The sequence below is a fragment of the Seriola aureovittata genome, chromosome 22 (genome assembly GCF_021018895.1).
Source record: "Seriola aureovittata isolate HTS-2021-v1 ecotype China chromosome 22, ASM2101889v1, whole genome shotgun sequence".
NCBI classification, from domain to species: domain Eukaryota; kingdom Metazoa; phylum Chordata; class Actinopteri; order Carangiformes; family Carangidae; genus Seriola; species Seriola aureovittata.
The window spans coordinates 184,442-211,294 of NC_079385.1; the positions used below are offsets into that span (position 1 = coordinate 184,442).

At 42.8% G+C, this 26,853-nt stretch overlaps 8 non-coding genes across 8 annotated transcripts; 3 read left to right on the forward strand and 5 right to left on the reverse strand.

The window, feature by feature from the left end:
- Positions 1 to 1,583: 1,583 nt before the first annotated feature.
- On the reverse strand, positions 1,584 to 1,666 carry trnal-cag (transfer RNA leucine (anticodon CAG)). Its single transcript has one exon. It is a non-coding gene; the product is annotated as a tRNA-Leu (tRNA).
- Positions 1,667 to 3,157: 1,491 nt separating this feature from the next.
- Positions 3,158 to 3,240, reverse strand: trnal-cag (transfer RNA leucine (anticodon CAG)). The gene has a single exon. It is a non-coding gene; the product is annotated as a tRNA-Leu (tRNA).
- Positions 3,241 to 3,548: 308 nt separating this feature from the next.
- On the forward strand, positions 3,549 to 3,620 carry trnaq-cug (transfer RNA glutamine (anticodon CUG)). Its single transcript has one exon. It is a non-coding gene; the product is annotated as a tRNA-Gln (tRNA).
- A 744-nt stretch (positions 3,621 to 4,364) lies between these two features.
- trnal-cag (transfer RNA leucine (anticodon CAG)) lies at positions 4,365 to 4,447 on the reverse strand. The gene has a single exon. It is a non-coding gene; the product is annotated as a tRNA-Leu (tRNA).
- Positions 4,448 to 15,824: 11,377 nt separating this feature from the next.
- Positions 15,825 to 15,907, reverse strand: trnal-cag (transfer RNA leucine (anticodon CAG)). Its single transcript has one exon. It is a non-coding gene; the product is annotated as a tRNA-Leu (tRNA).
- Positions 15,908 to 16,215: 308 nt separating this feature from the next.
- Positions 16,216 to 16,287, forward strand: trnaq-cug (transfer RNA glutamine (anticodon CUG)). Its single transcript has one exon. It is a non-coding gene; the product is annotated as a tRNA-Gln (tRNA).
- A 743-nt stretch (positions 16,288 to 17,030) lies between these two features.
- trnal-cag (transfer RNA leucine (anticodon CAG)) lies at positions 17,031 to 17,113 on the reverse strand. The gene has a single exon. It is a non-coding gene; the product is annotated as a tRNA-Leu (tRNA).
- A 232-nt stretch (positions 17,114 to 17,345) lies between these two features.
- On the forward strand, positions 17,346 to 17,417 carry trnaq-uug (transfer RNA glutamine (anticodon UUG)). The gene has a single exon. It is a non-coding gene; the product is annotated as a tRNA-Gln (tRNA).
- Positions 17,418 to 26,853: the final 9,436 nt, after the last annotated feature.

Genomic DNA, 26,853 nt, shown 5'->3' on the forward strand with positions numbered 1-26,853 from the left:
TTCTAGAATATCTGTTTTTATGTTTCAGTCAGAGTGAAGAAGAGTAAGAAGAAGAAGTAAGTTAAACTGTTTCCTTTTTTATTTTGATTACACTTATAGTTTGAGGCGAGCCCCGAGCTTGAAAATAAAAACTTAATTTATCAAAGGTCAAATTCGTGGGTGATTCACTTAAGCTGAGATTTTTCAGCATATATGTTGATTCACTCCAAATAAGGGAGTCAAAAGAGGGAAGTTCATGAGTACATCAAATGTCTGGTTAATAACAGGAGCTGTGTGATAGGATGGAAAGGCAAACATTTTTGGAAAGAGGAGTATTTAAGCTTTACAGTGAGGTATTACTCCAGTAAATCAGATAATGGTATCCTGTAAATATCAGCTTAAATATAGAGACCAGATTTGACCTCTGACCCAGCTCTGAATGCTGCCTAAAATTGACCACATTAAATGTCTGGTTAATAACAGGAGGTTTGTGATAGGATGGAAAGCCAACACTTGTTGGAAAGAGGAGAATATAAGCTTTACAGTGAGGTATTACTCCAGTAAATCAGATAATGCTATCATTAAATAGCTTAAATATAGAAACCAGATATGCCATCCTACCCAGCTCTGAAAGCTGCCTAAAATGGAACTCATTAAATGTCTGTTTAATAACAGTAGGATTGTGATAGGATGGAACTCCACATTGCAGTGGTTTTTCAGCCTTCCATTCCTGGTTCAATTTTCAGCACGGGTGGTGTTCGCGAGCTCGCGACAATCCCAAAAATTGAAATAAATTCATAAAAATTCACAGGAGCGTCCGACATGCACAAGGACAGTCTCCTTAGACTCGGGGCATCACACCGCACGCGTGGACGCCCATTTCATGTACGTGCGCTCGCCGCTTCATATGAATTATGAAGGTTCCCCAAGTGTGTCAGCTCCAGTTCGGACTGCCCAGAAATACGCTGAACCTATGTAAAATGGTCCGAGGGACTTGAAATTTGCTGTGTGTGCTACAAATGCCCAATGCCGACAGAACTCGAAATCATTTTTGAGTTCATAGCTCGATTAGGCGAGTTGTGGACACGCCGTATGCATAGACTGCATAATCCATAACGTTCCCCAACAAGTTTTTCCATACAACATTTTTTATCCCATCAGAATCGCCTCGAAAAGTTATGAATTATGATATTAAAATCGCTTTTGGGAGACTTTATGGGGACAGGCTGTTGAGCCACCCCTTCTCACCCCTTCCTCGGTCGAAAAAAAGACAGCGCTTTAAAGAACCGGTATACACTGCCCAGCACCCAGAGAGGTACCCCTTCAAATTGTTATTTCAAAAATATTGGCTGTATGAAATAATCATTTAAGGTTTGATTATGTTGTAAATTGTGATTTAATTTTAACAAATGTTATTCTCTTACAGGCTCCAGCCCCTGAGACAGTTCAAGCTTCAGTCCCTGTCCAGAAACCCACTGCAGTGTGTGCCTCTGTGCCTGTAAGTAATATATAATTTCCCCAGCAAGGTTTTATTCCTGCCCCTGGGTCACTCTGAGGTATTCTGAATGAATGAAAGAAAGATGCTGCTCCAGTGAAAATGTTCATGTCAGAAGTGAGATTCAAACCCACACCTCCAGAGGAGACTGCGACCTGGACACAGCGCCTTAGACCGCTCGGCCATCCTGACTATATTAGCCATTGCTCACACTACTTTCCGACAACATGTCAGCCATGTTCACTTTGTTGCTGGTTGTCACTTGCAGAGCAAGTCTATAAGCATTTTATCCGTATTTACTGAACTGCCACAGGCTTTAATCCCAACACTCTGAATGCCTGTTAAATCTTTTATCTGTAACTCCTGGATTTTTGCGTTTCATTTGTTCCATAAACTTTCCCCGGCGAAGTTTTATTGCTGCCCCTGGGTCATATTGAGGTATTCTCAGTGGTCTCACAAGTGGTTCCATGGTGTAATGGTTTAAAGTTGCAATATAGATACACTCAAAAAGCATACAGACTTGTTGTTTAAGATATCCATGTGTCTCTGTTTCATCTGATCGAAAGTGGACAGCTACAAGTACAAGTGTAAACATACCCAACACATTGTGGATGTATTTAAGATATGAGATCAGACCGCATTGGAAGGTGTTCTCCACATCCCTTCAGCAGTGTGAACACAAATGTTTCCTGCATTGCCTCATTAACTGATGTCCTCTACCACAGGCTTTAATCTCAACACTCTGAATGTCTGTAAAGTCTTCTATCCCTAACCCCTGCATTTCATTTGTTCCACTTATTTTCAGCAACAATGTCACAAACTTGTCACATGGTTGAAGTGCTGAAGTGTCCCGCTATACTCTGCTAAAGTAGAGGTTCCATGGTGTAATGGTTAGCACTCTGGACTCTGAATCGGGACCTGGTTTTGAGAAGTTGTACAGGCATTAATGTGGCAGTTAACAGCAGATGTTTATGGATCAATGTGTGACCAACAAAGCAGGTCACTATTATACACAGAGTATATGACAATCATAAGATCGTTGACATGTAAAAGGTCAGAGATGTCAAGATGTTTCCCCTGAGAAAATCTCTCCACAGGATTCCCAAACTGTCCATGCATAATGACGTGTAGAGTCCTTTGTTTGAAGGGGATGAAATTAGTGCATGTGACTGGCCATGAGTATCACAAGCTGTAACATGCCCATCTGTAATGTAGGTTATGATAATGTTTTTTATATCTGATCCCAGCCAATTTGTTTGCCAGGTGCTGCTACACACTAAAGTGCTCATGGCACGTCCTCAGCGAACTGGGTAGGGTTCACTTGACTTCGCTCTGTGTCACGCTGCCAGATTAAGAAATGAAAGCCCTAAATGACTACATCTTGAAATGTCTAAACAGCCCATCCGTGTACGATCCCACCCTATTTCCAGGTGCGCCAGGCACTGGTAGTCACATACACGCCCAAGTGCTCGTGGCACATCCTTAGCAAACTGGGCAGGGAACACTTGATTTCACTCTGTATCAAGCTGGCGGATTGAAAAATGAAAGCCCTAAATACTATGTCTTGAAACGCCTAAACAGGTGATCCGTGTATGCGGAAAACAGGAACTCAAGAACTCAATTATTTTGGACAAATGCCTCTATAATGTTACAGTAAAGATGCTGCTCCAGTGAAAATGTTCATGTCAGAAGTGGGATGCAAACCCACGCCTCCAGAGGAGACTGCGACCTGAACGCAACGCCTTAGACCGCTCGGCCATCCTGACTATATGAGCTCTTGCTTACACTACTTTCCGACAACATGTCAGCTATGTTCACTTTGTTGCTGGTTGTCACTTGCAGAGCAAGTCTATAAGCATTTTATCCGTATTTACTGAACTGCCACAGGCTTTAATCCCAACACTCTGAATGCCTGTTAAATCTTTTATCTGTAACTCCTGGATTTTTGCGTTTCATTTGTTCCATTACTTTCAGCAATAATGTCACAAACTCGCCACAAGATTGATACTAATTGCAATGCATAATCTTGGTGGTTCATGTGTCGAAGTCTCCCACTATAGTCTGATACAGTCGTGGTTCCATGGTGTAATGGTTAGCACTCTGGACTCTGAATCCAGCGATCCGAGTTCAAATCTCAGTGGGACCTGGTTTTGGGAAGTTTAACAGGCACTAAAGGGGCAGTTAACAGCAGATGGTAATGGATGAACATATGACCGATAAAGCAGGTAACTATTATACGTGGAGAATAATGCTATCATAAGATCGTTGACATCTAAAAGGTGAAAAGACCTCGAGATGTTTCCCCTGAAAAGATCTCTCCACAGGATTCCCAAACTGTCCATGTGTAATGACGTGAAGAGTCCTTTGTTTGAAGGGGATGAATCTAGTGAATGTGATTGGCCATGATTATCACAAGCTGTAACATGCCCATGTGGAATGTGGTTTATGAAAAAGTTTTCTATCTGATCCCAGCCCATTTCCAGGTGTGCCAGGTGCTGCTACGCACAAAAGTGCTCATTGCACATCTTCAGCAAACTGGGCAGGGTTCACTTGACTTCGCTGCCAGATTAAGAAATGAAAGCCCTAAATGACTACATCTTGAAATGTCTAAACAGCCGAACCGTGCACAATCCCACCCTATTTCCAAGTGCTCTACGCGCTGCTAGGCACAGACACCCCAAGTGCTCATGGCACATCCTTAGCGAACTGGGCAAGGAACACCTGTCTTCACTCTGTCGCACTGGCGGATTAGGAGATGAAATCCCTAAGTACTACGTCTGGAAACGCGTAAGCTGGTGATCCGTGTATGAGGAAAACTCGGGAGCTCAACTGTTTTGGACATCATCTCTACAATGTTACAGTTCAGATGCTGCTCCTGTTAAAATGTTCATGTCAGAAGTGGGATTCGAACCCACGCCTCCAGAGGTGACTGCGACCTGAACGCAGCGCCTTAGACCGCTCGGCCATCCTGACCCTATGAGCTCTCTTTTACACTACTTTGTGTCAACATGTCAGCCATGTGCACTTTGTTGCTGGTTGTCACTTATAGAGCAAGTCTATAAGCATTTTATCCGTATTTACTGAACTTCGGTATGATCTCTTCTTTGTGTGGCGAGCAGCTAAAAGCAGCCCTGACATCCCTCTCCTGGGCAAGGTTTTATTGCTGCCCCTGAGTGCTCGTGAGATATTCCCAGTGCATTTTAGTGGTTCCATGGTGTAATGGTTAGCACTCTGGACTTTGAATCCAGTGATCCGACTTCAAATCTGGGTGGAACCTAACTTAGAGTTGCAATATAGATAAACTTGGAAAATATACTGACCTGTTGTTTAAGATATCCATATGACAATGTCTCATCATCTAAGCCCAATTGGACAGCTAAAAGTACAAGTGTAAACACACCTAAGACACATGTAGTTAAGATCTGAGAACAGACCAAGTTCGAAGGTGTTTGCCACATAGCTTCAGCAGTGTGAACACAAATGTGTCACAAGGTTGATACTAATTGCGATGCATAATCTTGGTGGTTTGTGTGTCGAAGTCTCCCACTATAGTCTGATAAAGTTGTGGTTCCATGGTGTAATGGTTAGCACTCTGGACTCTGAATCCAACGATCCGTTCAAATCTCAGTGGGACCTGGTTTTGAGAAGTTGTACAGGCACTAATGGGGCAGTTAACAGCAGATGTTTATGGATCAATGTGTGACCAACAAAGCAGGTCACTATTATACACAGAGAATATGACAACCATAAGATCTTTGACATGTAAAAGGTAACAAGACCTCAAGATGCTTCCCCAGGATCTTCCAGGTGTTACCCTCTACACCAAGACAGGGGAGCTCACAAAGGGAGGAGTGCACCTTCCCATCTAGAGATGTGCCAGAGGCTCTACATCCCTGGAGTCTTTTCACCTGCACTTAAACCACTTCATACCAGGTTTGTGTCTGTTAGACATCTTTGTTCATGTTTTGTGTTGTGTAATCCAAGAATAATTCATGATTACATTTTTAATAATGTATTTCCAGGGACTGGTGCCAACAGTGTGAATTTCCAGATTTACCTGTTGGAAGGACTGCACAGGTGGAACCAGGACCGTGGTGCTGCAGCCCTATCCTCTGGAACATCTGCTCTACGCAGCTATTCTGGTGACCTGCTTCACTGCGTGAACGAAAATGACCAGAAGCTGTTTGGCAGGAAGGTGGCACCACAGTTCTGCCTGCCCTCCTGTTACACTGGTAAGCACTTGTGAACTCATTGGTAATGTAACACAGTTTTAAAATCCTTTATTCATTTTATAAACATTTGTAAATGAATCACTTTATGCATATTGTTTCAGGAGAGCTTATCGGGGTGCAGTATCTGTTCCGGCAGACTGGTCAGGCGCTGCAGGATATGCACGATGATTCAGAGGAGACGGCTCAGCTCATCGAGCAGCATGATGTGGAGGACAAAATAGAGGAAGATGAGGGATTCTCTGATATCTCAGATGATCCCACAGTGCTGGAGGTCCCTCATGTTCAAGCCTCTCTAACTCAAGGTGGCCATATGGCTATCTTTCTGAGGTGGCCTGCAGCGTCTCCTCCACAGCTCCTGGTCTATCCACCCTGGCTCCTGGCACATCCACCCTGGCTCCTGGCACATCCGCCCTGGCTCCTGGCACATCCGCCCTGGCTTCCAGCACTCTGCCCTGTACTTCATCTTCTGTAGCTGGAGTTGATATTCAAGCTGAAGATGAAGATAATGGTAATGCAGGGACAGACATTCAATTGTTTGAAGTCAATCAAAACACCCTCATCCAGTGGCACAACAGCAAGAACAAGAGGGAGGGGCTCGCTGTGCTGCTCCAGGGTACTGCATTGCCTCCAGCACTCCCTGTGTCTGCACAGCTTCTTCAGGAGGCAAGAGTGCTCCCGGATGAACCCATGCAGGCAAGGGAGGAACATCTGTACCGGCTGCCAACGAGTACAGCAGGCACAACAGAGGGAGGCAGCAGTTAGTCAGTGCCCACATCCCATCTTTCCAAGGGGACCGGTGATGAGGCAGTATCTTGCTACACCCTCAGCACCAGGACCATTTCTTGCACCTCAGGTTGTCACACCAGCTGGAGTGGTTCAGTTAGTCCTTTCTGGGGCAGCTGGTCAGGGCACCAACCCACATCCCAGTTCACCTGCCACAGAGGAAAGTGGGGCACCCTAAAGAGGCCGTATAGACGAACTGTCCAGGCAAACACTTGCAAGAAGTGTGGGCAGTTCCGCACTGCTGAGACTGGACACAGTCAGTGGCGTGGCAGGGTGTATTGTCCAGTTACTGAATCACAGCCAAAAGACCAATGGCTGGAGGAAATGAGGATAAAGTTTTCTATATAACCCGAACCCTCAATAATGATGATAATGTAAAATGTTTTGTAAATAGTTCATTTTAAATAATTGTATTGTAAATTGTTAAAAAAATTGTTTATAAAAGTATTGATATTTTATCCTGTTGAATGTAAAATATGAAAAAAGATTTGTATTTGAAGTTTTTGCGTTCTGCTTTAATTATATGATTCGTGTTCTGTTTTAATGACATTGTTCAAAAGTCTCTCTTTGATTCTGCTTCTGTAAAGAAATAAAACTGGTGTAGAGCAATTTACAACCAGTGTTTTTAACGACAGTTTGTTGAAAACAGCACAACAACAACAACAGCAGGTCAAATCTGGTCTCTATATTTAAGCTGCTATTTCAGGATAGCATTATCTGATTTAGTCAAGTAATACCTCATTGTAAAGTTTGGATTCTATTCTTTCCAACAAGTGTTGTTTTGCCATCCTATCACACACCTCTTATTATAAACCAGAAATTTAATTTGGTCAATTTTAGGCAATTTTCAAATTTGTTCTCTATATTTAATCTGCTATTTCAGGATAGCATCATCTGATTTATTGGAGTAATACCTCATTGTGAAGCTTATATTCTATTCTTTCCAACACGTGTTGGCTTTCCATTTTATCACAAACCTCCTGTTATTAACCACACATTTAATTTGGTCAATTTTAGGCATTTTTCAGAGTTGGATCAGAGGTCAAATCTGGTCTCTTAAGCTGCTATTTCATGATAGCATTATCTGATTTAGTCAAGTAACACCTCATTGTAAAGTTTAGATTCTATTCTTTCCAACATGTGTTGGCTTTCCATCCTATCACAAACCTCTTGTTATTAACCAGACATTTAATGTGTTCAATTTTAGGCAGCTTTCAGTGCTGGGTCAGAGGTCAAATCTGGTCTCTATATTTAAGCTGGTATTTCTGGCTAGCATTATCTGATTTACTGGAGTAATACCTCATTGTAAAGCTTAGATTCTCTCTTTCCAACAAGTGTTGGCTTTCCATCCAAACCTAATAACCTCCTGTTATTAACCAGACATTTAATGTGTTCAATTTTAAGCAGCTTTCAGAGCTGGGTCAGAGGTCAAATCTGGTCTCTATATTTAAGCTATTTCAGGATAGCATTATCTGATTTACTGGAGTAATACCTCATTGTAAAGCTTAGATTCTCTTCTTTCCAACAAGTGTTGGCTTTCCATCCTATCACACACCTCCGGTTATTAACCAGACATTTAATGTGTTCAATTTTAGGCAGCTTTCAGTGCTGGGTCAGAGGTCAAATCTGGTCTCTATATTTAAGCTGGTATTTCTGGCTAGCATTATCTGATTTACTGGAGTAATACCTCATTGTAAAGCTTAGATCCTCTTCTTTCCAACAAGTGTTGGCTTTCCATCCTGTTTCACACCTCCTGTTATTAACGAGACATTTAATGTGGTCAATTTTAGGCAGCTTTCAGAGCTGGGACAGAGGTCAAATCTGGTCTCTATATTTAAGCTGCTATTTTTAGCTAGCATTATCTGATTTACTGGAGTAATACCTCATTGTAAAGCTCATATTCAGAGCAATACAAAGAGATCAACACTCGTAATGTTAAACCCTCTGGTGACTAGCAGCACGTTGTTGAATTCTGGTTACATTCAGCTGTTTTGAAAAGGCCAGTAGGAAACCTGTATTTATGTTTTTACATATCCTCCTGTATTTCTACTGAACCTGCTTCAAATGAAACATGTTGTTCACTAGTTTAAAGTTTACATTCTCCTCTTTCCAACATTCAACTTTCAGATGGACATATAATGTGGGGCGGCCAGATGTCCAGTTACTGTCTTCTGAGACTGGTCAACAAGAGTGTTACGTCTTCACTGAGGATTTCTCCTGTTTTTTCCTGTTCTACTCGACAGTTTTCTTTTCGTTCCTGAAAATGGCTCCCCAGCGGTAAGTCAAGATCAATTTCATGGTTCGCAATGTAGTTGCTCAATTTAGTAAAAGTCATGTATTACATTATAGAAGTTTTAACATTCAAAGGTATGTAGGTATATTTGCTGATGGTTCCCAGACTTAGGGACCAAATCAAGAGGTTAGTTTGTATGTACAGTCAAGCTCATACAGTCCTTTTCTAACAGAATGTAGTAAAACATCCTTTTATAATCAAGCTAAAATAGACATATGTGTTTCATAGTAGTAAACAAGACAGAGAATAACAGTGGGTGTAGTTTATCGCACATTGGAAACATGGCTGATCACATCTTTTGTTTTGCTTAATGACTTGTTAACGACCCTATTTGAGTGATAATGAAATCATTAGGCCACTAACCCAAGCTGAGATTTAAAGCATATTTTCTGATGGCTGACCAAACTTCTCCCTGAGTAAAGCTTTAAATTAATTGAAGAATGTCTTTTTCTATTTATAGTAAAGCCAACAGGCACTTCCTGCTGTGCCCTGTGTGCGTGAAACCCCAGGAATGCCTTCCTGTGCATCTGCGCAGGGTCTGCATGAAGACCACCACACCAGAAGCCATGGAAGCAGAGGTGTTGAAGGCAAAGAGGGATGTCCATGAGCTTCTGGTGTCTGGCAGGGTCTTCAACCACGGCCTACTTCTTGTTTACTCTCTGAAATGTATTACATTTTTTAAATTGTATTGAATAACATTGTCTAAATTCGTTTGTTTTTTTTTAATTGAAAGGCTGATTGAGGAGCTGCAGCGTCGGCACATGGCGGTGGTTGGTGTCCCTCCACCACTGCCCAATGCCAACGTTACGGCAGCGACGGCACAGCCACCCGAGAGTGCGGCCACTGAGACTGGTGAGAGTGAGTCTGACATTGCCTCTGTCAGCAGTGGCGAGTACTTTCAATGGTGAGAATCTCAGTTTCACAACTTCACTGACGATGTTTGTTTTTGATTGTGAGTCACATGAATCACAAATATTCAGTATGTAACAACAATTCACTACTATAACAATTATAACACTTTTCCCACATTGCAGTAACCCAGATGTGCAGTGGAAGAAGGCGGCCAGGAAGCTGATGGCAGAGAAGGGCCTCTATGGGAAGCACTCCCTGGACCATCCATTGCTGAAGGGCTTTGCCAACTACCTGGAGAAAAACCTCCAGAATGAAAATTTCAAACAGGAGGTGAGGACTACCAAAAAACACTCTGTGTTTATTAAAAACTTCTGGGTTAGGGTTAGGGTTCATTTTTGCCTTTTTGTTTAAATCGATTTACAACATGATTTGGGAAAACATGTGCTGGCTTTCAGCCAGAAAGATATGCACAGCCTGTACCTTTGGTAACATTCCTCCTCCCCTGTATTGCAGTCACTTTTGTAGATGGTATAAGTTAAATTAATATTTGATCCTCACCAGGGTCTTTCTTTTCATGAATTCAGTTTTTCATACATTTTTTTTTAAATAGCTGTCATGTAATTTAACATGCTTTAACATTTTTTTTCAGGTTGACAACGTTGCTCGATTCCTGTACTACGTGGACCCACAGGCCCCATCCCTGGAGTTCGTCAGGAACAGTGAAAAGATCCGCCAGTACCTTCGTGAGCTCTCTGAGTCAACGCTGACAAAGCAAACTCAGCAGAACTACCTGAAGAGCTTGAAAAGGTTGGTGCATTTGGTGTTTCTTTTCATATAATGTCAACACTTGTGTAGACAATAAACGTAATTGGGCTTAAATACATATACTTAAATACTTGTACTTTGACCGACAGATTCCTGGTGTACCGCACGGTCAACAGCAACCTGAGGCACGAGGATCGGGCACTCTATGAGGACTGCAGGCACTTCATTGAGTTCCTTGGGTCTCTGCAGAAATGCTGCTCCAAGCAAGCGAGCAAAGAGATCACCCAAAAGAGGTAAGTTTAATTGTTCTCACCCACCTAACTGGATTACAGTATAGATATGTGAGCAATGTGGCATGTAATGTCATGATTTGTTAATAACATTTGATCTGTTTTCTCATAGGCATAGCATGTTGACGGAGCAACATCAGCTGACACCATATGACTGCTTGGCTGTGCTGAGGGCTGCCAGGAAGGACTTGATGGCAGTTATTGCGAAGGTCTCCGTGGACAAAAGTGCAACCCTGGAGTTGACCGAGTGCAGCTTCGTGGTGTACTATCTCCAGGCAGTGGTCATCCTGAGGCACCTCCAACAACCAGGCGTGGTGGAGCACATGACTGTGAGTATTCTTATGCTCTTTTTGTCTGCATTGTTAGAAAATTTCACCTGACATTTTTGTCATTCCCCATACTAATCAATGTGATATCCTTGTTTTGTGCAGGTGCAAGAGTGGATAGTCCGTCAGACAGACAGGTCAGGCAACGCCATTATTGGTGTGAAGGAGCACAAGACCGCAGCACGGCAAGTTGCCGCGTTTGCCCTGTCACAGGAGGAGGAGTGTGTAAGTTCATCAGATTTCCTCTGAGAATCTGTCAGAACCTGTTCAAAAGCAGAAATTAATCTTTATTTCTATGTTTCCTCTGCCAACAGTGGTTTGATATGTACTTCACACGAGTGCGGCCACAACTCCTCAACTCTAAGAAGCGCAAGCGGGATGACTCAGATGACGAGGAGGAACGGTTCTTCATCTCCACCACGGGGAGGCCGATCTATAATGCCTCCAATGACCTTGACCGGCTGCACTCAAAGTAAGCTAACCATCATGATTCATTTCCCCTCCCAAATGTACTTCTATAAATAACCGTCTCAGCTCTCTGGTGTGATGTGTCAATTAATGTCATATTAATATCTGTTTAAACTTTCACTTTAGATACAAACTCAAGCCAGTGACCAGCCGAGTGGCACGCAGAGTCTTCGAGACGGCCACCGGGACGATGACTGACACAGAGAAGTCTCTGGTGGCCGACTACCTCACTCATTCCACTGCGACGGCGGAAAAACATTACCGCATGAAGCAGCCCGAGACCATTGTGAGGGCCAGTCAGCTGCTGGCTAAGCTCGCTGGTGACTCAAGGTAAAGATGTCTTATATTTGTCAACAATTAATACAATCAACAATTTGTAAACATAATCAAACCCACCATCATTTATATGTAGGCACACTGAACACTTATCTAATACTTTTCTTCTCCTTCTTCTCTTATGTAGTGTTGAGTCTGCGGATGAGGGTCCCAGTCATGGTACCCGTGGCGCTGCTCGCAATGCTGCCGACAAGCCTGCCTGTACTACAAATGTGCAGATGGATGTCCAAGCAGCATTTGACAAACTGCTGGAAACGCACCCGGTGACACTGGACGGGGACGTGCCAGACAAGACTGAGCGCAGAAAGGTGTCACCCGACTGTCAGCGGCAGTTGTACGAGCGTTGGCTGAAGGCACAGATGAAACTGCGCGTGCAGCATGTTCTCTGTAAGTATTTTCTCAATGTTTAATAAAACATTTTTCAAATATCAATGCTATGTACATGATTCAAAGTTGTCAACTATATTTTTCTTAACTAACAAAACCTTTTAATTTTTTCTCGACAGCATACTTCTGCCGACGTCTCCCAACAGAAAACCGGGTCAGCACCTGGATTGCTAAGCGGGGATGGAAGAAAAACCTCCCCATCTCTGCCAATATCATAAAGGAGTGGAAGCCCTCAGGATCTGTGGACATGTAAATGTAAATGTAAATGTACTTTATTTATAAAGCCCTTTACAACAATCCTTTCGGTGTACCAAAGTGCTTTACAACAGATAATAAGTGCAGAGATAAATAAATGGAAAACAATTTAAAAAAAAAAAAAAAAAAAAAAAAAAAAAAAAAAAAAAAAAAAAATAAAAAATAGTAATAAAAGAACAATAAGAGCAATAAAATACAACAAAATTGATTAAGAAAAGATTGTAAAAAGTGTCGTCATACTACTAGGTATTGAAGGCCATCCTAAATAGGTGGGTTTTTAAGCTAGCTTTGAAGCGGCCCAGGTCAGGAATAAGACGGAGCTCGGTGGGGAGCTTATTCCAGAGCCTAGGGGCAGCAACAGAAAAGGCTCGGTCACCCCAGTGTTTGTATTTGGATCTGGGCACTTCCAGCAAAAGTTGAATTGTTGACCTCAGAGGTCTACCAGGATTTCGGACAGTTAAAAGATCAGATATATACGATGGGGCAAGGCCGTTGAGAACTTTAAAAACAAACAATAAAAGTTTAAAATCGATTCTATAACAGACAGGCAGCCAGTGAAGAGAGTTAAGAACAGGAGTGATGTGCACCCGTCTGTTAGTGTTGGTTAAAAGACGGGCGGCAGCGTTTTGCACAAGTTGAAGGCGACCGAGAGAAGACTGGGAGACACCGACATAAAGCGCATTGCAGTAGTCTAACCTTGAGCTTATTAGTGCATGGATGGCTTTCTCAAGGTCGTGACGGCTTAAAAACATTTTAACTTTGGCCAGGAGACGCAACTGGAAAAAGCTAGTCCTGACAACATTGTTAATTTGTTTGTCAAACCTCAGATGACTGTCAAAGGTCACTCCCAGATTTCTGACCGTTGGACTGAGCTTTGAAGACAGGGTGCCAAAGCCAGCCGTCACAGTATCCCCAAACACAATACATTCAGTTTTATCATCATTTAGATGAAGAAAATTTTGTGCCAACCACTGCTTAATGTCAGCAATACAATCAAACAGAGAACATTGAGCACTGTTACTATTAGGCTTCACTGGCAGGTAGATTTGTATATCGTCTGCATAAAAGTGAAACGAAAGGTTGTGCCTGGCTATAATTGACCCAAGTGGTAGCATGTACAATGAGAAGAGTAAAGGGCCAATAATAGATCCTTGTGGGACTCCAGAACAGAGGGGAGTGCTGGAAGAGGAAAGGTCACCAACCATAACAGAGAAGGTTCTACTGGACAAGTAAGACGAAAACCACTTCAATGCAGTGCCGTGGATGCCAACATAGTTACTAAGACGTGACAGGAGGACTGCATGGTCCACCGTGTCAAATGCTGCTGTGAGATCAAGCAGCACCAAGACAGCAGGGCACTTGGCATCCACAGACAGAGCAATGTCGTTGTGCACCTTTAACAGTGCAGACTCGGTGCTGTGCCGAGCCCTAAACCCAGATTGAAACTTCTCGAGAACAGAATTATCCTCAAGAAAGGACTTTAATTGTATAAAAACAACTTTTTCTAAAACCTTAGAAAGAAAGGGCAGATTGGAAACAGGTCTAAAGTTTGATAAAACTGAGGGGTCAAGATTAGGCTTTTTAAGAAGGGGCCTGACCACAGCATGTTTAAAGGCAGCTGGGACAGTTCCTAAACCAAGGCAGGAATTAATTAAAACCATGAGACTGGGCCCCACAGTATTAAAAACCATTTTCAACAATTTGGCCGGGACAATATCCACTGGGCAATTTGTAGGTTTCAGAGATTTCACAACGTCACAGAGAGAAGAAAAGGAAACCAGCTCAAACTGATCAAACACGGCAGAATGAGCTGGGGCAACAGGTAGATCCTTATTTGACATGGTCATGGATTCTAGACACATCCAGAAAATGACCAGTTCTCAGAGGTGGAGAGGACTACTGGTCACCGATGTCAAAGGGAAAGGCAAGGGTGTCGTTGCCACCCGCAGATTTCAGACTGGTGAGGTGGTCTGTGATTACCATGGGAGGGTGATCACAGCCAAAGAGGGCCATCACATACACAAGAACACCAGTGAGGAGGAGACTGGACATATGTTCTTTTATACAAATCAAAAAGGGCAGCCCATGTGCATTGATGCACATTCATCTTTTTGTGAGTGCCACCCCGAAAAGCAGACTGTTGGCAGGTTTATCAACCACGCAAAAGCAGAAGCCAACCTAAGGCCCAGGTTCTATGCTGTGGACACAGATGGGGAGGAAAAAGAAGTTATTCTTTTCCTCGCAACCAGGAACATTGAGGTCAATGAGGAACTCCTGTTTAATTAATGTGCGGGCAAAAAGTCTTTTCGGGGAGAGGGCTTGGGCCTCGCTTGGCTCTCTTAGACTTTCTGCAGCCATCCACCTGCATTTTCAAGGCCTGTATTCAAGTCTACAAGGACATTGTTAGACTTTGCTCTTTTTATTTGTACAGCATTGGTACACTTTGTAAATGTAAGGGTTAAATGGTATGGTTTTTCAGCCTTCCATTCCTGGTTCAATTTTCAGCACGGATGGTGTTCGCGAGCTCGCGACAATCCCAAAAATTGAAATAAATTCATAAAAATTCACAGGAGCGTCCGACATGCACACGGACAGTCTCCTTAGACTCGGGGCATCACACCGCACGCGTGGACGCCCATTTCATGTACGTGCGCTCGCCGCTTCATATGAATTATGAAGGTTCCCCAAGTGTGTCAGCTCCAGTTCGGACTGCCCAGAAATACGCTGAACCTAGGTAAAATGGTCCGAGGGACTTGAAATTTGCTGTGTGTGCTACAAATGCCCAATGCCGACAGAACTCGAAATCATTTTTGAGTTCATAGCTCGATTAGGCGAGTTGTGGACACGCCGTATGCATAGACTGCATAATCCATAACGTTCCCCAACAAGTTTTTCCATACAAAATTTTTTATCCCATCAGAATCGCCTCGAAAAGTTATGAATTATGATATTAAAATCGCTTTTGGGAGACTTTATGGGGACAGGCTGTTGAGCCACCCCTTCTCACCCCTTCCTCGGTCGAAAAAAAGACAGCGCTTTAAAGAACCGGTATACACTGCCCAGCACCCAGAGAGGTACCCCTTCAAATTGTTATTTCAAAAATATTGGCTGTATGAAATAATCATTTAAGGTTTGATTATGTTGTAAATTGTGATTTAATTTTAACAAATGTTATTCTCTTACAGGCTCCAGCCCCTGAGACAGTTCAAGCTTCAGTCCCTGTCCAGAATCCCACTGCAGTGTGTGCCTCTGTGCCTGTAAGTAATATATCATTTCCCCAGCAAGGTTTTATTCCTGCCCCTGGGTCACTCTGAGGTATTCTGATTGAATGAAAGAAAGATGCTGCTCCAGTTAAAATGTTCATGTCAGAAGTGGGATTTAAACCCACGCCTCCAGAGGAGACTGCAACCTGAACGCAGCGCCTTAGACCGCTCGGCCATCCTGACTATATCAGCTCTTGTTGACACTACTTTCCGACAACATGTCAGTCATGTTCACTTTGTTGCTGGTTGTCACTTGCAGAGCAAGTCTATAAGCATTTTATCCGTATTTACTGAACTGCCACAGGCTTTAATCCCAACACTCTGAATGCCTGTTAAATCTTTTATCTGTAACTCCTGGATTTTTGCGTTTCATTTGTTCCATTACTTTCAGCAATAATGTCACAAACTCGCCACAAGATTGATACTAATTGCAATGCATAATCTTGGTGGTTCATGTGTCGAAGTCTCCCACTATAGTCTGATACAGTCGTGGTTCCATGGTGTAATGGTTAGCACTCTGGACTCTGAATCCAGCGATCCGAGTTCAAATCTCGGTGGGACCTGGTTTTGGGAAGTTTAACAGGCACTAAAGGGGCAGTTAACAGCAGATGGTAATGGATGAACATATGACCGATAAAGCAGGTAACTATTATACGTGGAGAATAATGCTATCATAAGATCGTTGACATCTAAAAGGTGAAAAGACCTCGAGATGTTTCCCCTGAAAAGATCTCTCCACAGGATTCCCAAACTGTCCATGTGTAATGACGTGAAGAGTCCTTTGTTTGAAGGGGATGAATCTAGTGAATGTGATTGGCCATGATTATCACAAGCTGTAACATGCCCATGTGGAATGTGGGTTATGAAAAAGTTTTCTATCTGATCCCAGCCCATTTCCAGGTGTGCCAGGTGCTGCTACGCACAAAAGTGCTCATTGCACATCTTCAGCAAACTGGGCAGGGTTCACTTGACTTCGCTGCCAGATTAAGAAATGAAAGCCCTAAATGACTACATCTTGAAATGTCTAAACAGCCAAACCGTGCACAATCCCACCCTATTTCCAAGTGCTCTACGCGCTGCTAGGCACAGACACCCCAAGTGCTCATGGCACATCCTTAGCGAACTGGGCAAGGAACACCTGTCTTCACTCTGTCGCACTGGCGGATTAGGAGATGAAATCCCTAAGTACTACGTCTGGAAACGCGTAAACTGGTGATCCGTGTATGAGGAAAACTCGGGAGCTCAACTGTTTTGGACATCATGTCTACAATGTTACAGTTCAGTACAGTTCCTGTTATAATGTTCATGTCAGAAGTGGGATTCGAACCCACGCCTCCAGAGGAGACTGCGACCTGAACGCAGCGCCTTAGACCGCTCGGCCATCCTGACTCTATGAGCTCTCTTTGACACTACTTTGCCTCAACATGTCAGCCATGTGCACTTTGTTGCTGGTTGTCACTTATAGAGCAAGTCTATAAGCATTTTATCCGTATTTACTGAACTTCGGTATGATCTCTTCTTTGTGTGGCGAGCAGCTAAAAGCAGCCCTGACATCCCTCTCCTGGGCAAGGTTTTATTGCTGCCCCTGAGTGCTCGTGAGATATTCCCAGTGCATTTTAGTGGTTCCATGGTGTAATGGTTAGCACTCTGGACTTTGACTCCAGTGATCCGAGTTCAAATCTCGGTGGAACCTAACTTAGAGTTGCAATATAGATAAACTTGGAAAATATACTGACCTGTTGTTTAAGATATCCATATGACAATGTCTCATTATCTAAGCCCAATTGGACAGCTAAAAGTACAAGTGTAAACACACCCAAGACACATTGTGGATGTAGTTAAGATCTGAGAACAGACCAAGTTCGAAGGTGTTTGCCACATAGCTTCAGCAGTGTGAACACAAATGTGTCACAAGGTTGATACTAATTGCGATGCATAATCTTGGTGGTTTGTGTGTCGAAGTCTCCCACTATAGTCTGATAAAGTTGTGGTTCCATGGTGTAATGGTTAGCACTCTGGACTCTGAATCCAACGATCCGTTCAAATCTCAGTGGGACCTGGTTTTGAGAAGTTGTACAGGCACTAATGGGGCAGTTAACAGCAGATGTTTATGGATCAATGTGTGACCAACAAAGCAGGTCACTATTATACACAGAGAATATGACAACCATAAGATCTTTGACATGTAAAAGGTAACAAGACCTCAAGATGCTTCCCCAGGATCTTCCAGGTGTTACCCTCTACACCAAGACAGGGGAGCTCACAAAGGGAGGAGTGCACCTTCCCATCTAGAGATGTGCCAGAGGCTCTACATCCCTGGAGTCTTTTCACCTGCACTTAAACCACTTCATACCAGGTTTGTGTCTGTTAGACATCTTTGTTCATGTTTTGTGTTGTGTAATCCAAGAATAATTCATGATTACATTTTTAATAATGTATTTCCAGGGACTGGTGCCAACAGTGTGAATTTCCAGATTTACCTGTTGGAAGGACTGCACAGGTGGAACCAGGACCGTGGTGCTGCAGCCCTATCCTCTGGAACATCTGCTCTACGCAGCTATTCTGGTGACCTGCTTCACTGCGTGAACGAAAATGACCAGAAGCTGTTTGGCAGGAAGGTGGCACCACAGTTCTGCCTGCCCTCCTGTTACACTGGTAAGCACTTGTGAACTCATTGGTAATGTAACACAGTTTTAAAATCCTTTATTCATTTTATAAACATTTGTAAATGAATCACTTTATGCATATTGTTTCAGGAGAGCTCATCGGGGTGCAGTATCTGTTCCGGCAGACTGGTCAGGCGCTGCAGGATATGCACCCTGATTCAGAGGAGACGGCTCAGCTCATCGAGCAGCATGATGTGGAGGACAAAACAAAGGAAGATGAGGGATTCTCTGATATCTCAGATGATCCCACAGTGCTGGAGGTCCCTCATGTTCAAGCCTCTCTAACTCAAGGTGGCCATATGGCTATCTTTCTGAGGTGGCCTGCAGCGTCTCCTCCACAGCTCCTGGTCTATCCACCCTGGCTCCTGGCACATCCACCCTGGCTCCTGGCACATCCACCCTGGCTTCCAGCACTCTGCCCTGTACTTCATCTTCTGTAGCTGGAGTTGATATTCAAGCTGAAGATGAAGATAATGGTAATGCAGGGACAGACATTCAATTGTTTGAAGTCAATCAAAACACCCTCATCCAGTGGCACAACAGCAAGAACAAGAGGGAGGGGCTCGCTGTGCTGCTCCAGGGTACTGCATTGCCTCCAGCCCTCCCTGTGTCTGCACAGCTTCTTCAGGAGGCAAGAGTGCTCCCGGATGAACCCATGCAGGCAAGGGAGGAACATCTGTACCGGCTGCCAACGAGTACAGCAGGCACAACAGAGGGAGGCAGCAGTTAGTCAGTGCCCACATCCCATCTTTCCAAGGGGACCGGTGATGAGGCAGTATCTTGCTACACCCTCAGCACCAGGACCATTTCTTGCACCTCAGGTTGTCACACCAGCTGGAGTGGTTCAGTTAGTCCTTTCTGGGGCAGCTGGTCAGGGCACCAACCCACATCCCAGTTCACCTGCCACAGAGGAAAGTGGGGCACCCTAAAGAGGCCGTATAGACGAACTGTCCAGGCAAACACTTGCAAGAAGTGTGGGCAGTTCCGCACTGCTGAGACTGGACACAGTCAGTGGCGTGGCAGGGTGTATTGTCCAGTTACTGAATCACAGCCAAAAGACCAATGGCTGGAGGAAATGAGGATAAAGTTTTCTATATAACCCGAACCCTCAATAATGATGATAATGTAAAATGTTTTGTAAATAGTTCATTTTAAATAATTGTATTGTAAATTGTTAAAAAAATTGTTTATAAAAGTATTGATATTTTATCCTGTTGAATGTAAAATATGAAAAAAGATTTGTATTTGAAGTTTTTGCGTTCTGCTTTAATTATATGATTCGTGTTCTGTTTTAATGACATTGTTCAAAAGTCTCTCTTTGATTCTGCTTCTGTAAAGAAATAAAACTGGTGTAGAGCAATTTACAACCAGTGTTTTTAACGACAGTTTGTTGAAAACAGCACAACAACAACAACAGCAGGTCAAATCTGGTCTCTATATTTAAGCTGCTATTTCAGGATAGCATTATCTGATTTAGTCAAGTAATACCTCATTGTAAAGTTTAGATTCTATTCTTTCCAACAAGTGTTGTTTTGCCATCCTATCACACACCTCTTATTATAAACCAGAAATTTAATTTGGTCAATTTTAGGCAATTTTCAAATTTGTTCTCTATATTTAATCTGCTATTTCAGGATAGCATCATCTGATTTATTGGAGTAATACCTCATTGTGAAGCTTATATTCTATTCTTTCCAACACGTGTTGGCTTTCCATTTTATCACAAACCTCCTGTTATTAACCACACATTTAATTTGGTCAATTTTAGGCATTTTTCAGAGTTGGATCAGAGGTCAAATCTGGTCTCTTAAGCTGCTATTTCATGATAGCATTATCTGATTTAGTCAAGTAACACCTCATTGTAAAGTTTAGATTCTATTCTTTCCAACATGTGTTGGCTTTCCATCCTATCACAAACCTCTTGTTATTAACCAGACATTTAATGTGTTCAATTTTAGGCAGCTTTCAGTGCTGGGTCAGAGGTCAAATCTGGTCTCTATATTTAAGCTGGTATTTCTGGCTAGCATTATCTGATTTACTGGAGTAATACCTCATTGTAAAGCTTAGATTCTTTCTTTCCAACAAGTGTTGGCTTTCCATCCAAACCTAATAACCTCCTGTTATTAACCAGACATTTAATGTGTTCAATTTTAAGCAGCTTTCAGAGCTGGGTCAGAGGTCAAATCTGGTCTCTATATTTAAGCTATTTCAGGATAGCATTATCTGATTTACTGGAGTAATACCTCATTGTAAAGCTTAGATTCTCTTCTTTCCAACAAGTGTTGGCTTTCCATCCTATCACACACCTCCGGTTATTAACCAGACATTTAATGTGTTCAATTTTAGGCAGCTTTCAGTGCTGGGTCAGAGGTCAAATCTGGTCTCTATATTTAAGCTGGTATTTCTGGCTAGCATTATCTGATTTACTGGAGTAATACCTCATTGTAAAGCTTAGATCCTCTTCTTTCCAACAAGTGTTGGCTTTCCATCCTGTTTCACACCTCCTGTTATTAACGAGACATTTAATGTGGTCAATTTTAGGCAGCTTTCAGAGCTGGGACAGAGGTCAAATCTGGTCTCTATATTTAAGCTGCTATTTTTAGCTAGCATTATCTGATTTACTGGAGTAATACCTCATTGTAAAGCTCATATTCAGAGCAATACAAAGAGATCAACACTCGTAATGTTAAACCCTCTGGTGACTAGCAGCACGTTGTTGAATTCTGGTTACATTCAGCTGTTTTGAAAAGGCCAGTAGGAAACCTGTATTTATGTTTTTACATATCCTCCTGTATTTCTACTGAACCTGCTTCAAATGAAACATGCTGTTCACTAGTTTAAAGTTTACATTCTCCTCTTTCCAACATTCAACTTTCAGATGGACATATAATGTGGGGCGGCCAGATGTCCAGTTACTGTCTTCTGAGACTGGTCAACAAGAGTGTCACGTCTTCACTGAGGATTTCTCCTGTTTTTTCCTGTTCTACTCGACAGTTTTCTTTTCGTTCCTGAAAATGGCAGCCCAGCGGTAAGTCAAGATCAATTTCATGGTTCGCAATGTAGTTGCTCAATGTAGTAAAAGTCATGTATTACATTATAGAAGTTTTAACATTCAAAGGTATGTAGGTATATTTGCTGATGGTTCCCAGACTTAGGGACCAAATCAAGAGGTTAGTTTGTATGTACAGTCAAGCTCATACAGTCCTTTTCTAACAGAATGTAGTAAAACATCCTTTTATAATCAAGCTAAAATAGACATATGTGTTTCATAGTAGTAAACAAGACAGAGAATAACAGTGGGTGTAGTTTATCGCACATTGGAAACATGGCTGATCACATCTTTTGTTTTGCTTAATGACTTGTTAACGACCCTATTTGAGTGATAATGAAATCATTAGGCCACTAACCCAAGCTGAGATTTAAAGCATATTTTCTGATGGCTGACCAAACTTCTCCCTGAGTAAAGCTTTAAATTAATTGAAGAATGTCTTTTTCTATTTATAGTAAAGCCAACAGGCACTTCCTGCTGTGCCCTGTGTGCGTGAAACCCCAGGAATGCCTTCCTGTGCATCTGCGCAGGGTCTGCATGAAGACCACCACACCAGAAGCCATGGAAGCAGAGGTGTTGAAGGCAAAGAGGGATGTCCATGAGCTTCTGGTGTCTGGCAGGGTCTTCAACCACGGCCTACTTCTTGTTTACTCTCTGAAATGTATTACATTTTTTAAATTGTATTGAATAACATTGTCTAAATTCGTTTTTTTTTTTTTAATTGAAAGGCTGATTGAGGAGCTGCAGCGTCGGCACATGGCGGTGGTTGGTGTCCCTCCACCACTGCCCAATGCCAACGTTACGGCAGCGACGGCACAGCCACCCGAGAGTGCGGCCACTGAGACTGGTGAGAGCGAGTCTGACATTGCCTCTGTCAGCAGTGGCGAGTACTTTCAATGGTGAGAATCTCAGTTTCACAACTTCACTGACGATGTTTGTTTTTGATTGTGAGTCACATGAATCACAAATATTCAGTATGTAACAACAATTCACTACTATAACAATTATAACACTTTTCCCACATTGCAGTAACCCAGATGTGCAGTGGAAGAAGGCGGCCAGGAAGCTGATGGCAGAGAAGGGCCTCTATGGGAAGCACTCCCTGGACCATCCATTGCTGAAGGGCTTTGCCAACTACCTGGAGAAAAACCTCCAGAATGAAAATTTCAAACAGGAGGTGAGGACTACCAAAAAACACTCTGTGTTTATTAAAAACTTCTGGGTTAGGGTTAGGGTTCATTTTTGCCTTTTTGTTTAAATCGATTTACAACATGATTTGGGAAACCATGTGCTGGCTTTCAGCCAGAAAGATATGCACAGCCTGTACCTTTGGTAACATTCCTCCTCCCCTGTATTGCAGTCACTTTTGTAGATGGTATAAGTTAAATTAATATTTGATCCTCACCAGGGTCTTTCTTTTCATGAATTCAGTTTTTCATACATTTTTTTTAAATAGCTGTCATGTAATTTAACATGCTTTAACATTTTTTTTCAGGTTGACAACGTTGCTCGATTCCTGTACTACGTGGACCCACAGGCCCCATCCCTGGAGTTCGTCAGGAACAGTGAAAAGATCCGCCAGTACCTTCGTGAGCTCTCTGAGGCAACGCTGACAAAGCAAACTCAGCAGAACTACCTGAAGAGCTTGAAAAGGTTGGTGCATTTGGTGTTTCTTTTCATATAATGTCAACACTTGTGTAGACAATAAACATAATTGGGCTTAAATACATATACTTAAATACTTGTACTTTGACCGACAGATTCCTGGTGTACCGCACGGTCAACAGCAACCTGAGGCATGAGGATCGGGCACTCTATGAGGACTGCAGGCACTTCATTGAGTTCCTTGGGTCTCTGCAGAAATGCTGCTCCAAGCAAGCGAGCAAAGAGATCACCCAAAAGAGGTAAGTTTAATTGTTCTCACCCACCTAACTGGATTACAGTATAGATATGTGAGCAATGTGGCATGTAATGTCATGATTTGTTAATAACATTTGATCTGTTTTCTCATAGGCATAGCATGTTGACGGAGCAACATCAGCTGACACCATATGACTGCTTGGCTGTGCTGAGGGCTGCCAGGAAGGACTTGATGGCAGTTATTGCGAAGGTCTCCGTGGACAAAAGTGCAACCCTGGAGTTGACCGAGTGCAGCTTCGTGGTGTACTATCTCCAGGCAGTGGTCATCCTGAGGCACCTCCAACAACCAGGCGTGGTGGAGCACATGACTGTGAGTATTCTTATGCTCTTTTTGTCTGCATTGTTAGAAAATTTCACCTGACATTTTTGCCATTCCCCATACTAATCAATGTGATATCCTTGTTTTGTGCAGGTGCAAGAGTGGATAGTCCGTCAGACAGACAGGTCAGGCAACGCCATTATTGGTGTGAAGGAGCACAAGACCGCAGCACGGCAAGTTCCCGCGTTTGCCCTGTCACAGGAGGAGGAGTGTGTAAGTTCATCAGATTTCCTCTGAGAATCTGTCAGAACCTGTTCAAAAGCAGAAATTAATCTTTATTTCTATGTTTCCTCTGCCAACAGTGGTTTGATATGTACTTCACACGAGTGCGGCCACAACTCCTCAACTCTAAGAAGCGCAAGCGGGATGACTCAGATGACGAGGAGGAACGGTTCTTCATCTCCACCACGGGGAGGCCGATCTATAATGCCTCCAATGACCTTGACCGGCTGCACTCAAAGTAAGCTAACCATCATGATTCATTTCCCCTCCCAAATGTACTTCTATAAATAACCGTCTCAGCTCTCTGGTGTGATGTGTCAATTAATGTCATATTAATATCTGTTTAAACTTTCACTTTAGATACAAACTCAAGCCAGTGACCAGCCGAGTGGCACGCAGAGTCTTCGAGACGGCCACCGGGACGATGACTGACACAGAGAAGTCTCTGGTGGCCGACTACCTCACTCATTCCACTGCGACGGCGGAAAAACATTACCGCATGAAGCAGCCCGAGACCATTGTGAGGGCCAGTCAGCTGCTGGCTAAGCTCGCTGGTGACTCAAGGTAAAGATGTCTTATATTTGTCAACAATTAATACAATCAACAATTTGTAAACATAATCAAACCCACCATCATTTATATGTAGGCACACTGAACACTTATCTAATACTTTTCTTCTCCTTCTCCTTCTTCTCTTATGTAGTGTTGAGTCTGCAGATGAGGGTCCCAGTCATGGTACCCGTGGCGCTGCTCGCAATGCTGCCGACAAGCCTGCCTGTACTACAAATGTGCAGATGGATGTCCAAGCAGCATTTGACAAACTGCTGGAAACGCACCCGGTGACACTGGACGGGGACGTGCCAGACAAGACTGAGCGCAGAAAGGTGTCACCCGACTGTCAGCGGCAGTTGTACGAGCGTTGGCTGAAGGCACAGATGAAACTGCGCGTGCAGCATGTTCTCTGTAAGTATTTTCTCAATGTTTAATAAAAATGTTTTCAAGTATCAATGCTATGTACATGATTCAAAGTTGTCAACTATATTTTTCTTAACTAACAAAACCTTTTAATTTTTTCTCGACAGCATACTTCTGCCGACGTCTCCCAACAGAAAACCGGGTCAGCACCTGGATTGCTAAGCGGGGATGGAAGAAAAACCTCCCCATCTCTGCCAATATCATAAAGGAGTGGAAGCCCTCAGGATCTGTGGACATGGTCATGGATTCTAGACACATCCAGAAAATGACCAGTTCTCAGAGGTGGAGAGGACTACTGGTCACCGATGTCAAAGGGAAAGGCAAGGGTGTCGTTGCCACCCGCAGATTTCAGACTGGTGAGGTGGTCTGTGATTACCATGGGAGGGTGATCACAGCCAAAGAGGGCCATCACATACACAAGAACACCAGTGAGGAGGAGACTGGACATATGTTCTTTTATACAAATCAAAAAGGGCAGCCCATGTGCATTGATGCACATTCATCTTTTTGTGAGTGCCACCCCGAAAAGCAGACTGTTGGCAGATTTATCAACCACGCAAAAGCACAAGCCAACCTAAGGCCCAGGTTCTATGCTGTGGACACAGATGGGGAGGAAAAAGAAGTTATTCTTTTCCTCGCAACCAGGAACATTGAGGTCAATGAGGAACTCCTGTTTTTTTTTTTCAACTTTATGTTTATTGAGCAACATTTTCATACATATCACACGTTTCAGATGTTACACAATCTCTTTTTCCCTTTTATATTTTGTTTTTAAAAAAGAAAAGGAAACAATAGCAGTAGTGAATAAAAACAACAAGATGTAAAATAAGCCATTCTTTTCTACAAACAGCCAGTTCGTGTTTAGAATCTGTTTGGTTACCCAATAAAAGACAAACAAAAAACAAACAAAAAGACCACAATTAAGTGAACAAGCCCGACGGGCTATAAAAGATAGTATACACACCAAAGTTAACATAGGACAACAGCAGCCGCGGATTCCCATCTAATCTCCAGCGAATCACCTGACATGCAAATTGATAAGATATAGGTTTTTCCTTTTCTTTTTTTCCCCCCACACTTGCTCATCACCAATCGTCCCCCACCACTTCCAACCAAGGCGCCCATCGGTCTGTAAATTGTGCATTTTGTAATCTCAACATATATGTTATCTTTTCCATTGTAAAAATTCTTTTAACTACTGTCTGAAATGTGAGTAATGTTGGAGGGTCTTTTTTAAGCCAGTTCAGGGTTATTGCCTTCTTGGCTGCTGCAAACAATATATGCAGCAGGTATATCTTTTTCCTACTCAACCCTGCTTCAGGGATGACCCCAAGGATGGTCAGTAGTGGGTCCCTGGGTAGAGAAAAAACAAATACTTTGTCCAATAAGTCTAATATCTCACACCAAAAGTTGTCCAATAGGGGGCATTTCCAAAATATATGTGTGTGGTCTGCAGACACCTCCCCACACTCTCTCCAACATTCACTTGTTCGATTGGGGTCTATTTTGGCCAAGATTCGAGGGCTTCTGAAGAATCTATGGACTATTTTCCACTGGAACTCTCTCCATAGGTTTGCGTTAGTGACTTTGTGCATTTCTGATGCAATATTATCCCAAACCTCCTCCCTTATTTCTGTTTCGAGCTCTGCTTCCCATTTTTGTTTGATGTGTAGGGTGTTTTCTTGTTTCATGGCAGATAGTATTTGGTATAAATTAGATATTGGTCTCCCTATGTACTTTCCATTTTGAATTTTTGTCAGGTATTGCTCAATAGGTGAGTCCGATTTTTTTATGCGGTTCCAGTCTGGGTGCTTAAACAAATAACTTCTTATCTGAAGATACCTATAGAAATCCGATCTTGGCAGGCCGAATTCATTCATCAACTGTTCAAATGTCTTCAATTCCTGATCCTCAATGAGTTGGTGGATGTAGTTAAGGTTTAGATGTCCCCATCTTTTGTATCCTGCATCTAATTTTA